The following is a 10,692-nucleotide window of genomic DNA, read 5'->3' on the forward strand; positions in this document are numbered from 1 at the left end:
TTGGCAATTTGAATATTTCTAGAAACAGTTTTGAACTTATTACATGAACAAAGTTGAAATAATATACTGTAATATCCACTATCACAAAAAGAAACGACACACACACACACACACACACACACACACTCACAGGAGACAGAGGGAAAGAGAGAGAGGAAGGAGAAATGAATAATTTACCTCACGGGTTGCAGCTTCAGCAGTTTGGGGAGCGACTGGTCAGTCAACATGGCGGGCCGGCAGAATTACTCCTGTGGTTCTCACACTTCGGCTTTACTAAGGCTTCGTTTACACGACAACGTTTCACGTGACAACACCTAATCCGTTAAAACAAAAAAAAAAAAAAGGAGTGTGTTTACACTGCAGCAGCGGACACAGAGACAACGATGTAGTTAGTATGCCGGGCCATGGGAGGGCGCTGTTGCTTCATTTTGTAATGAAACTACACAGACGTGTGTGCAGAGAACAAAACACTATAAACGTGGTGAAAATGGAGAGAACCTGACATCCGCATGGACTGATGACGCATCGGATGCTATCGGGCGCACCGGCTGCTCATATGACAAAAGGTTAGGGTGTAAATAAACAGAAGTAAACAAAACTGCATTAATTGCGTAACTTTTTTTTTTTTTTAACCAATTAAACATTTCAAATTAATCGCCACAGTTAATCCGTTAATTTTGACAGCACTAATTACATTCCATACAAAGGCTGAACTTCCTGGCAGCTACTGATAAAAAAAAAAAAAGTGTTAAAACACTGACACCTAGAGGATTGAATGGGCTGCACATTTAAAGACCTGGCATCATCCTGTAGCTTCACTGGAGCTGGACCGAGTTGTTGGTTGGCTGTAGCAAACCTCCCGAGCAGACCCGGCAGCAACATCAGACTGCATACCTCCAAGAAAAAGGACGTTTTATTTTAATAAACTGTCAAGGATATATAATGACTAAAGGATGTCCAATCACTAATAATACTTTGGCAGCATTGACTTCCTCTAAATGGCTCATGTCTCTTGTCTTCCACTGTCAGTTGGATTCAGGGCAGGACTCGTTGCTGGTCAAAGTTACGGGACGAGGTTTTTGTTTCCGTCTTTTAGTCCTGTTCAGGGACTCAGGAGGTTTATTTCTGATCTAGTTTTCTAACTTTTAGTTTGGTACCCTCTGAAACACACAGGGAGAACATGCATAGTTCCTGCTGGATTTAGTCTTGACTGTACGGTACTGACTGGTTATAATAGAGTAATCTGTTCTGTCTTTTCACTAAACCTCCCACTGCTGTACTGTTTTTTTTTCACTCTGCTCACGGGTCAAATCTTCTCTCACTTTGGTTTCCCTCGCCTCCCCCTCCTCTGCTTCGTATCACCGTCCTCTTCTCAGGCCACAGTGGGTAGGAGAGAACACGCTGAGGCAGCCCCCAAAGATCACAGGAGTCATTACCGACCGTCGCTATCGATTTGCCCGCCGCTGCTCTTCCGCGTCAGTGTGTGATGTCAGACTTTCCTCACCACTTCTCCGTAATGTCTCGGTGTACTGCGTACTGTCTACGTGCGTGTGTGTGCATGGCACAGGTTACTGAATGCGTGTGAAGCACGCAGGAAGTTCACAGCAGGGGGAGTGGCTTCCACAAACATGAAGCGCGCGTCCTCCGTTCGCTCTTCGACCTCTCGGACTCCCAGGAGCACCGCTGACCCCCGTTCTCTCTACTCCATCACAACCTTCCTGAGCGGCAGCTTCGACTCACAGGCACACGAGGTGAAACGAGCAGCGGTGGTAAGGGAGTCCAAATTACTGTACAACAAGTGGAGCTGCTTTTTTTTCTCGGCTGTTTCCTGTGACAGCTGCACTGGATCACTGTGGTGGGAGATGGCCATTTCTCTAAGTGTGTGCTTATGAGGCCCATCACTGTTTGGCCACCCCCAATCTGACTTCCAGTCACTGATTATTAAATGGCAAATTGAAAGTTAAACTGCAAGTAGATTACTCATCTCTGTATGTATTTATGGGTACAGGGTCGTTTGTGTTTTGCAACAGAGCCAAGGCTGTGAAGTAGTTTCAGCAGGTTTGTATCTGGACAAGATGAACTGTGAAGGAGCCGGAAATCCTTCCATCCAGCCACGTCTCCCTCCGAACTGTGTAATATGTACATTTTCATCTTTTATGCGGGCAGGCTTCAGGTCACGTGACCGTCGACTTACTCCTGACATGAAGAAAAAAACATGGCGGACATCTCACGCGACGTATTTCTTGTTGCTATGGTGATTGCTATGGATGCCCGAAGGAAAAGGTGACCAGAAGTACACTATTTTACATAAAATAATTGTTAGATTTTCAAAACACAACTAAATATGTAAGTATTTTTAATACAAACTGTAGAATGTAACAATCTTTGTATTGTAATTTACACGATACTGTTAATACAATGCATGATTCATCTTATTTTATTTATTGAGATTAACCTAACAAATTAACACCACCTTTTACAATGAGCTTGATTAGACCAGAAATTATGGATGGACGGACTGTGCACCTTGCAATGGCAGCTGCCTCCATGAGCGCAGGAATGGGCAAACGTGACTTGACATTGTAAACTCCAATTAACCAAGAAAGCAATGTCACGTCATCAAATCACATCATTCCTTGAGAATCTGCATATGCAATTACACAGATTCCAAACAATCATGAATGAATTTTGAAACTACGTCCATTTCAAACGACTTCCACCTGAAACTACTTTGCAAAATGCAAACACGCTTTATATTCACATTCACATGGTTCATGAATATTTGATCTGCAGGTTTAAGAAAACCATTCTCATTTGACGCTAATGCGTAACGTTCATGTAATATTTACGCAGGACCCATACATACCTTCAGCTAATTATCAGAAGATGGCGTTGCCTACGTCAGCTGTTCACACAGGCCCCGTGTGAGGAAAAGTAATGTTTGTGTGATTGGGGGGGGGGGGGGGGGGGGGGTTAATGAGCGAGTTACTTTCACGAATCGTTAATGTGCCACGCAGCTTATGCGGTGGATGACAATCACGTCTGTGTTTCATGGCCTTGTGATTGTCTTCAGCCGAGGCCTTCTGTGGCTGTGCAAAACACATTGCAGTTTATTTTTATGGCGTCGTGACTTTTTCAAACCCTCCCTTATCTAATTGACGCAGGTACCTTGCATGTTATGTGATATTAATAAATGGGTCATATTGTGACCGGCTGCGTGAAGCGTTCCACCAGCTCCTCCCAGCCTCACGCATGCTGGTATATTTTTAAACCATCTTTAAGGCGGTGGCGTGGATCTCACCCAGGTGGAGGAACGTATTAATGAGCATCGGCCTTACCTTAACCATGTTTAGCGTGTAGCGCTGCTAGTGTGTGAGCCCTGAAATTCCTTAGTATGTAGCATGTAGCATGTAGCAAGTATCATGGCTCTGAGTAAAGTCCTCCCGATCCACGGAGCAGTTAAACATCCGTCCAACCCTGCTGGTCCAAATGTCTCGGGTGATTAAGTTGCTGATATTGTACAAACTATCTTTCTCCTCCTCTTGATGTTTTAAGGATTCAAGGATTCTTACTGTCATGCCACACATGTTTTTACATGTCCTGATACAAAAACCCGTCTTAGGGGTCACCAAGACTCACAGGAAGACTAAATTCTCCTCTTGTAACACAAAATCAGATTAAAACTCTAGAATCTATATCAGATTTAGAGAAGTGCCCATGGCCACTTGTTTAAACGATTACTTTTTTCCTTATAAGTATTATAAGTTATTAGGTACTACATTGACACAGACTTGATTTTATTTATCCAGGGGAGTATATCTTTCTCTTTTTCGACATTTTCTCTGCTGTTCTTATTTTATTCCTTACCAGCTAAATGGAATTAAGAATTATAGTGCCTCACTACTCAGGTTTCTAATAAAAGCCTTATTCAGAGTATTGACAGAAGCGTCACCAAGCATAAAGCCAAAAGTATTTCATCCAACACATATGAGATATCCCCTGGTAGGAGAGTTCTCCTCCCAGCGCTGCAGTATTTGCATCTCTTTCCAACTTAGCTAAATCCGGACTCCCTCTGTCAGCAGCTCCTACCCACCACCTACTTGTTCAATGCGAGACTGAAAACAAACGCACGTCTTCAAGCTGAAGCGAGCAGGCAGTCTGTAAACACTGCCGGAGTCAATCGGGGATCAGAAAAAAAACACGTGACACCCCGTCTAAAACCGTCGTCTCTCAGGGGAAAGAGAACGAGCTAAGGGGTTAGTTACGAGTCTTCAAATATACGATGTGTAATATTCTATGTGTGAAAGATATTCTCCAAATACTCAGCAGAATGTGAAGCTGCATGACACCGTCTCTCAGCGGCGTGGATATTGACCCTGAAGGTGTGAATGTGAGTGTTTGTTTTCTGTTGCACTGCAGTGGACTGGAAACATGGATGGATGGATGGATGGATGGATGGATGGAGTAACGACTTAGCGTATTTTCACAATGACTCTCTCTTTTTAGTTATTTGGCTGCTCATCTGACATATATATCAAAATACATGGTAAATACCATGTGGGACCACTAGATGTCTCTGTAGGACAACAGGAAGTAAGAAAAACCTTTCTTACTTCTGAATTTGACTGACAGATCTTGCGCGTTTTTTTGGATCCGTCTTAAGGAAATGATTTGTCCAGCAGTTTGCTGCCATAGTGCAGCTCAAGTTGAGCTGCTGGGGGTCAAAGGTCATCCTCAGGGAGCCAAAGTCCTGACCCGTCATCGTGTTATTCAAACCCGGCCACCACTCTGAGGGACAGTTTCACAGAAGGCCCTGGAACAGTGAGGCTGGACCAAGAATATCAAGTTACATCTGGATACTGAGTATAAATGAGACTTATGCACCAGTGAGACTTCTAAGTTTTCTTAATGACATTTTTTTTGCTGAATAAAATGTAAAGCCAGACAATACAGTGTGTTAGCAGGCTCGCCAAGAAGGCTGAGCTCCTGTCAGTCTTTCAGTACCATTTTACACCACATGGCGGTGTATTGTCGCTCTACCTTCTATGCGTCTGTCCAACAAGCAAATAAGAAGGAGCAGGTCGTGACGGCCAAATGAGGCTTCTTGAACCATTTTCTTTATTCTCTGACTCCATTAGATCAGTGGTTCTCCACTGGTCTGGGTTCAGGACCTCCCATCAGCTTGAAATGACAAGTCGCCACCCAAATGTTGTTTTTTTCAATGTCCCAAATTTCTAGATGAAAAAAAAGAAAAGTTTTAGTGCAAACCTTTCAGCCTGTATAGAGATATCAAATAATACAGCATTACAACTCAAAAGAAAGGAGCAATACTTCAAGTACAACAGGCATGTTAACAGCCTGGGGTAGTTTTAAGAATGTATAAACTAAAAGTGCAAATTATCTTTTTAACAATTCAAAACAATTAAATGGATTTTCTTGTAACAACTCATTCGACAAATTGTAAAGTAAGTGCTCAGATCAGAACAACATAGAACAAGAAACAACATTGTGCTTTGAAGCAAATATACTAACTAAAGCAAATGAAGCCGCACATACTCAGAGTCGTACTTGCGTTTCGCCACGTTGCTTTGTGACCAAATCAAAGCATGCGGCTTCTTCTGCAGCAAAGGCCGGCGTCGCCACTGCCGATATTTACTGCCACCTATGGTTGAGGAGGGTTACTACAACATCCCTGTTTGAATTTTTAATTTTGGATTTTATTTGTTGGAAATGGCCCCCGCGACCCGCTCGTTGAACAGACACCGCCATCTAGTGGCTTCAGAAGATAAAGCCAGTGTTCCATAAGCTTCATTTGGCCATCACTAGTAGCAGCAGGGTCCAGCATGGCTACACGGACCAACAAACGTAGCAATGGATGGTGTTTCTACTGCCAACCAGAAAGCTCAGTCACGATCTGGGAGGACAGAATAAATGTTGCAGCTCCTCATCTCTACCAACAGGCGCACAAATTACATCAGCATTACATGTCAGGAGATCCCCTTTCCATCTGTAATCCAAACTGTTGGCCTCTTGGTCAAACTCATTTCGCTCACTCAGAACGCGTTAAGGGCTTTCCGCTCTCGTTCGTGATTATGGATGATCTTTGTTCTACGACATGCGTCTCTCTATATGTTATGTCTGGTCGACACGTGTTTAACTTTAACTCGGGGCACGTAAAACACTGACCCTCCATTTGCTTCCTGAATCACGATATCCAGTATTCAAACTCTTTTGAAATGCGAAGAGTGCCACCGCTGCAACAATACATCTTATCTTCTATAGATATAAGATATTCCACCATCATAAGTGCAAGTACTGCAAACGGAGGAACCGCGGCAACATGTACCATTCGAGTTCATCATCACAAAGTATAACAGCAGTGATTGGATGGTGTAGTTTAAAGTCTCTGGACTCCAGAGCAGTGGAAACGGGTTCTGCGGCCCTGAACAGTCACAGTTATCTGTCTGATGAATGAGTCTTCGCTTGAAAAAGACCTGGAGAACATTATCTGTCACATTGGATCGTACAAGGAAGTTTACTGCCGCAGGGATAATCAGTATGGGCTTGTTTTTCAGAGGCTGACCTTTGTCGTATTAATTCCACAGGAAGGAAATCTGACTGCCACACTTTACTGAGGAGTCTTTGGACCGTTTTATAGTCCAAACAAAGTGAAATCCATAACGGCTGAAAGGGTGATTAAAGTTTGGATTTCGAAGATCTTTCCCAGGATTTATCTTATTTTACGTATTATTTGGGGAAAAAACAAGAAGAGATTAAAATCGGCACTTTCTAGTGTTCGAGAAGAAGAATCTTCTTGTGGAGAAATTTCTCAAATTAAAAAAGGCACATTGTCTTGTAGAAACCTTCCTATATATGTAATTCAGAATTCACCCAGCGTTGGATTGTTCACCCACTAATAGGGAACGTGAGCTGGGATTAGACCGTCGTGAGACAGGTTAGTTTTACCCTACTGATGATGTGTTGTTGCAATAGTAATCCTAACCCTTATTTATTTATATATATATATATATATATATCTCTCTCAAGATACGTATTTTCATGGCAGCTGTAAATGTGTGTGTGAATATTAATAGTTAATATATATATATATATACTGTATTTATATAGGATCTTCAACTATTCACACACACATATACGTATCTTGACAGGGACGGGGTTGCGAGTTGGATAATCAAACTGCCAACTGTCGATGATCTCTTAACTGAAACAGAACAACCCTGATAAATTCAGTCTGTAATTCCTCTTAATTCAAATGAAGCTCTGCAATTAGCAATAAATACCTCATGTCTGTGGACTGGCGATGCAATATGTGCAGTGTGATGCATCGTGTGTGTGTGTAAAGCTGCTGGGTGTGAATGGGTGTAGAGATTAGGACGGAGGCCCCAGGGTGATGTAAAGCTGATGTGTTTTCGATGAGCGCTGCAGGCCGAGTGCCCCACCATTTGTTCAACGAGGACACCTGCTGGCCATTTCTGCCTGTGCTCTCCCTTCTCCGTCACCATCACTCCACCCCTTCTCGTCCCGCCCTCCTGCCGCCCCAGCTCGGGGCCCCAGCTCGGGGCCTCCGGGGAGCTTCCTGCCGGCTGTCTCTGCTTTCCCACTCGGTGAAGACGAGCTGATTCAGTGATGCGTCGCAGACTTTTTAAAGATGTGCTTCAGGTGCATCCGCATCCATGATGAGACCCTGATCACTGAAAGCCTCCGTCAGTCGCAGAGCAAGACCCTCATGATCAGTCCATTTTAGACCTTTGAAGGGGGGTGTTAATTTTTCCTTCTGCTTGCTTACAGGTTTACATTAAAACATGTTTTATTCTCTCTAAAAAAAACAACCCACTAAACGTTTACATTTTATTATACTTACTCTACTTTTCTTTGGAGGTTGTTTTTTTCTTGTTATCACCATTATACTTTCGAATGAGATCTTATTTCCATCTGTAAAGTTAGTTTACATCTCAGGTTTTATCTTATCTATTGTATCTACATTTTGAAATTTGCCCGTTTTTTATGAAACACCTTGAAATCTTTCTGCCGTCGTTTGACTTTTTCTTTCTACGGCTCCGTCGTTTGTTTACACGTCATGAGGTTTTTTTAGTCAGTTTGTATTTTACATGGTTTTGTGGTTTTGTCTCTTCGTGGACTTGACGTCCGTGCACCATCTTTCTGTGGTTTCACTAGATGTTTGTGTTTTTGATGAAGAGCAGTCACACTTTAGTTTGTTTTTTTTTTCCATTTTTTTATTTTTATTTTTTTTATCACTTTGAATTCATCGTCCATGAGCAAGCGCAGAATCGGGCATTAAACTCACCGCTGGACTCGCAGCATCCGTCAGCGTCCTCGTGCGCTCCAGCCTCAGCGTGTTCTCGGATCACCTCATTTGTCAAATAGATGATTATTTTCCTCCCACCGCAAAAAAAAGACGTGGCATCTCATTTATTTCAAAGCTAAAACTAACATCAGATCCTCCGCGGCGCACACGCTGGTAATTAATATGACACTTGAGATCAACGCAGCTGAACGCAACAGAATTTATACCGGCTCAGCTCAGCCCGGAATCTTTTCCCCGCGCCGATGTTGATTTTCACGCGCACCTTCACTTGAATTTCTTTCATCTCGACTGCGTCAGAAAACGCTTGTTCTGCTCTTTTGCTTTGAAGACATCAGCGGGCTTCTCATTGTTAACAACTGCTCCCAATAATTCGCCACCAGTCCGACAGGAGTCGACAGCGTTCACCTTGTTTTCGTGTCCTCGGAGAACTTCTGGGCGAAAGCGCCAAATAGGAAAGTGGATCAGCACAGCGCTCCGTACGCCCGCAGCTCATTTACATGAGGAAGAAAAGCCCGTAGTTTGTCTTACAACACAAGACAAGCGGGAGACACTGGGACTCCCGTGTGAACATTTCCTAAATAGAGAAGTTTTAAAAAAGCGTCCCAGACATGGGGGATGCAGGTATGATTTCACCCTGGATGCATTTCGATAGAAAACACAACGTGAACAGGAAGGAATGAACTTTTCTTTATAACACTGTCCACTGTGGCCCAGCATGTGTAAAAGGTGACGCCACAAACATTCCCACCTGTGCAGGTCTGAGCTGCATCTGGTGGAGGTCGTGAGCACAAAAGCTGCACCAGAGCGTCATGAGCAAGACTGCGTTGGTCCCACTTCTGCAACCAAATTCCGGCGTGAGCTCATCCTTTCTTCCGCAGCCAGGTTTTAAGCTCTGCTGAAAGTTTGAGCTCCCGGAACTGGTCGAGTGAATCGGGACACACAGGCCGGCTTTCACCTCAGTAAGTTTACCGTTTTATTATGCCCTTTACTTTCTGTCATAACTGGGCCTCAGTTTTGTGGTTAACGCTCAGGATGGATCCTGCCTTCAGACAGAATCAACAGGGATCGACTGGAGCCCCCAGAAACCCCAAGTGGATATGATAATTACAATAATGGATCAGTTATAAAAAAAAAACCAATTTATTTGATGATTCTGGGTGTAAACCACATGTAGCTTGATATGCTGTGACTGAAAATACACCAGCTTTAATATCTGCTGCCATGTCTCTGACGTGAGAGCAGCGGCAGCTTCACACGTGTGTTGAAGGATTGTAAAAGGTGGAAAAACCAAGACGTGTTGGCAGACTGGTGAACAATTTCACACTCCTGAGATGGGTTGAAAGACGTCAAAGAAAAGCCAGACACTTCAAGGATCCACAGCAGACGCGGACAAAGTGGTATTTTCTCTTAATTGTCAGCCTACATGTGTTTTTTTTTTTTTTTTTATGTTGGCAGTTGCACCACTATTTGACTTCACTGTGATCTTCTGGCACCTCAGAGGTTAAAGGAGGGAGCCACAATAGTTCTTCTCACCAATCCGAGGAGAGATCGGAACCAGTTCTGATCGCCCTCGATTCATCAGAATCATGTCTCTGAGAGGTTACACACTATTTCTAAAGTGTGGTGCCAGTGTGTGCTTCAGAACTAAAACCCAGGACGATCCTAAATGAAGATATTTTTCTCACAAGTATTATTTCTTTGCTTTGATACTCGCATCACATACTGTGTCGTCCCACGGGAAAACTGCCAGAAGAATGATCAGAATAGCTCTTGTAATGCACTCATTGAATCTGAAACTACTGCTCTGGGAAGAGTAATCCCATTACTCAGTGACACATAGCTGCTCCGCACGGATTACCAATGCAGATGGCGTGTGTGTGTGTGTGTGTGTGTGTGTGTGTGTGTGTGTGTGTGTGTGTGTGTGTGTGTGTGTGTGTGTGTGTGTGTGTGTGTGTGTGTGTGTGTGTGTGTGTGTGCAGCTTCCACAACTGATACTCAGAGTGTGTTTGGGTGGCTGCTGGCTGCTCTCACCCACGGAAAATCCAAACATAGAAGTACTACACACACACACACACACACACACACACACACACACACACACACACACAGCTATGATTCAACAACCTTCAAGTGGCCATGATATTAAAAGTGAACAAAACAAACAGAAGAATTAAATGCTCAAAATGAAATCTTCATTTACTGGTGAAAGTGTTTGAAAAGGCAGAAGGAGACAAAGTCACCCAGTCGTGGCGTGAGGATGTCACACCGAGGAAATGATCCGCAAAAAGCCCAGGGAAATTAAGGGGTAATTTTCTGCAAGGAGAGGGAAGAATTAGACTTTAAAG

The sequence above is a fragment of the Lipophrys pholis genome, assembly GCF_963383615.2.
Source record: "Lipophrys pholis genome assembly, chromosome: 1".
NCBI lineage: Eukaryota > Metazoa > Chordata > Actinopteri > Blenniiformes > Blenniidae > Lipophrys > Lipophrys pholis.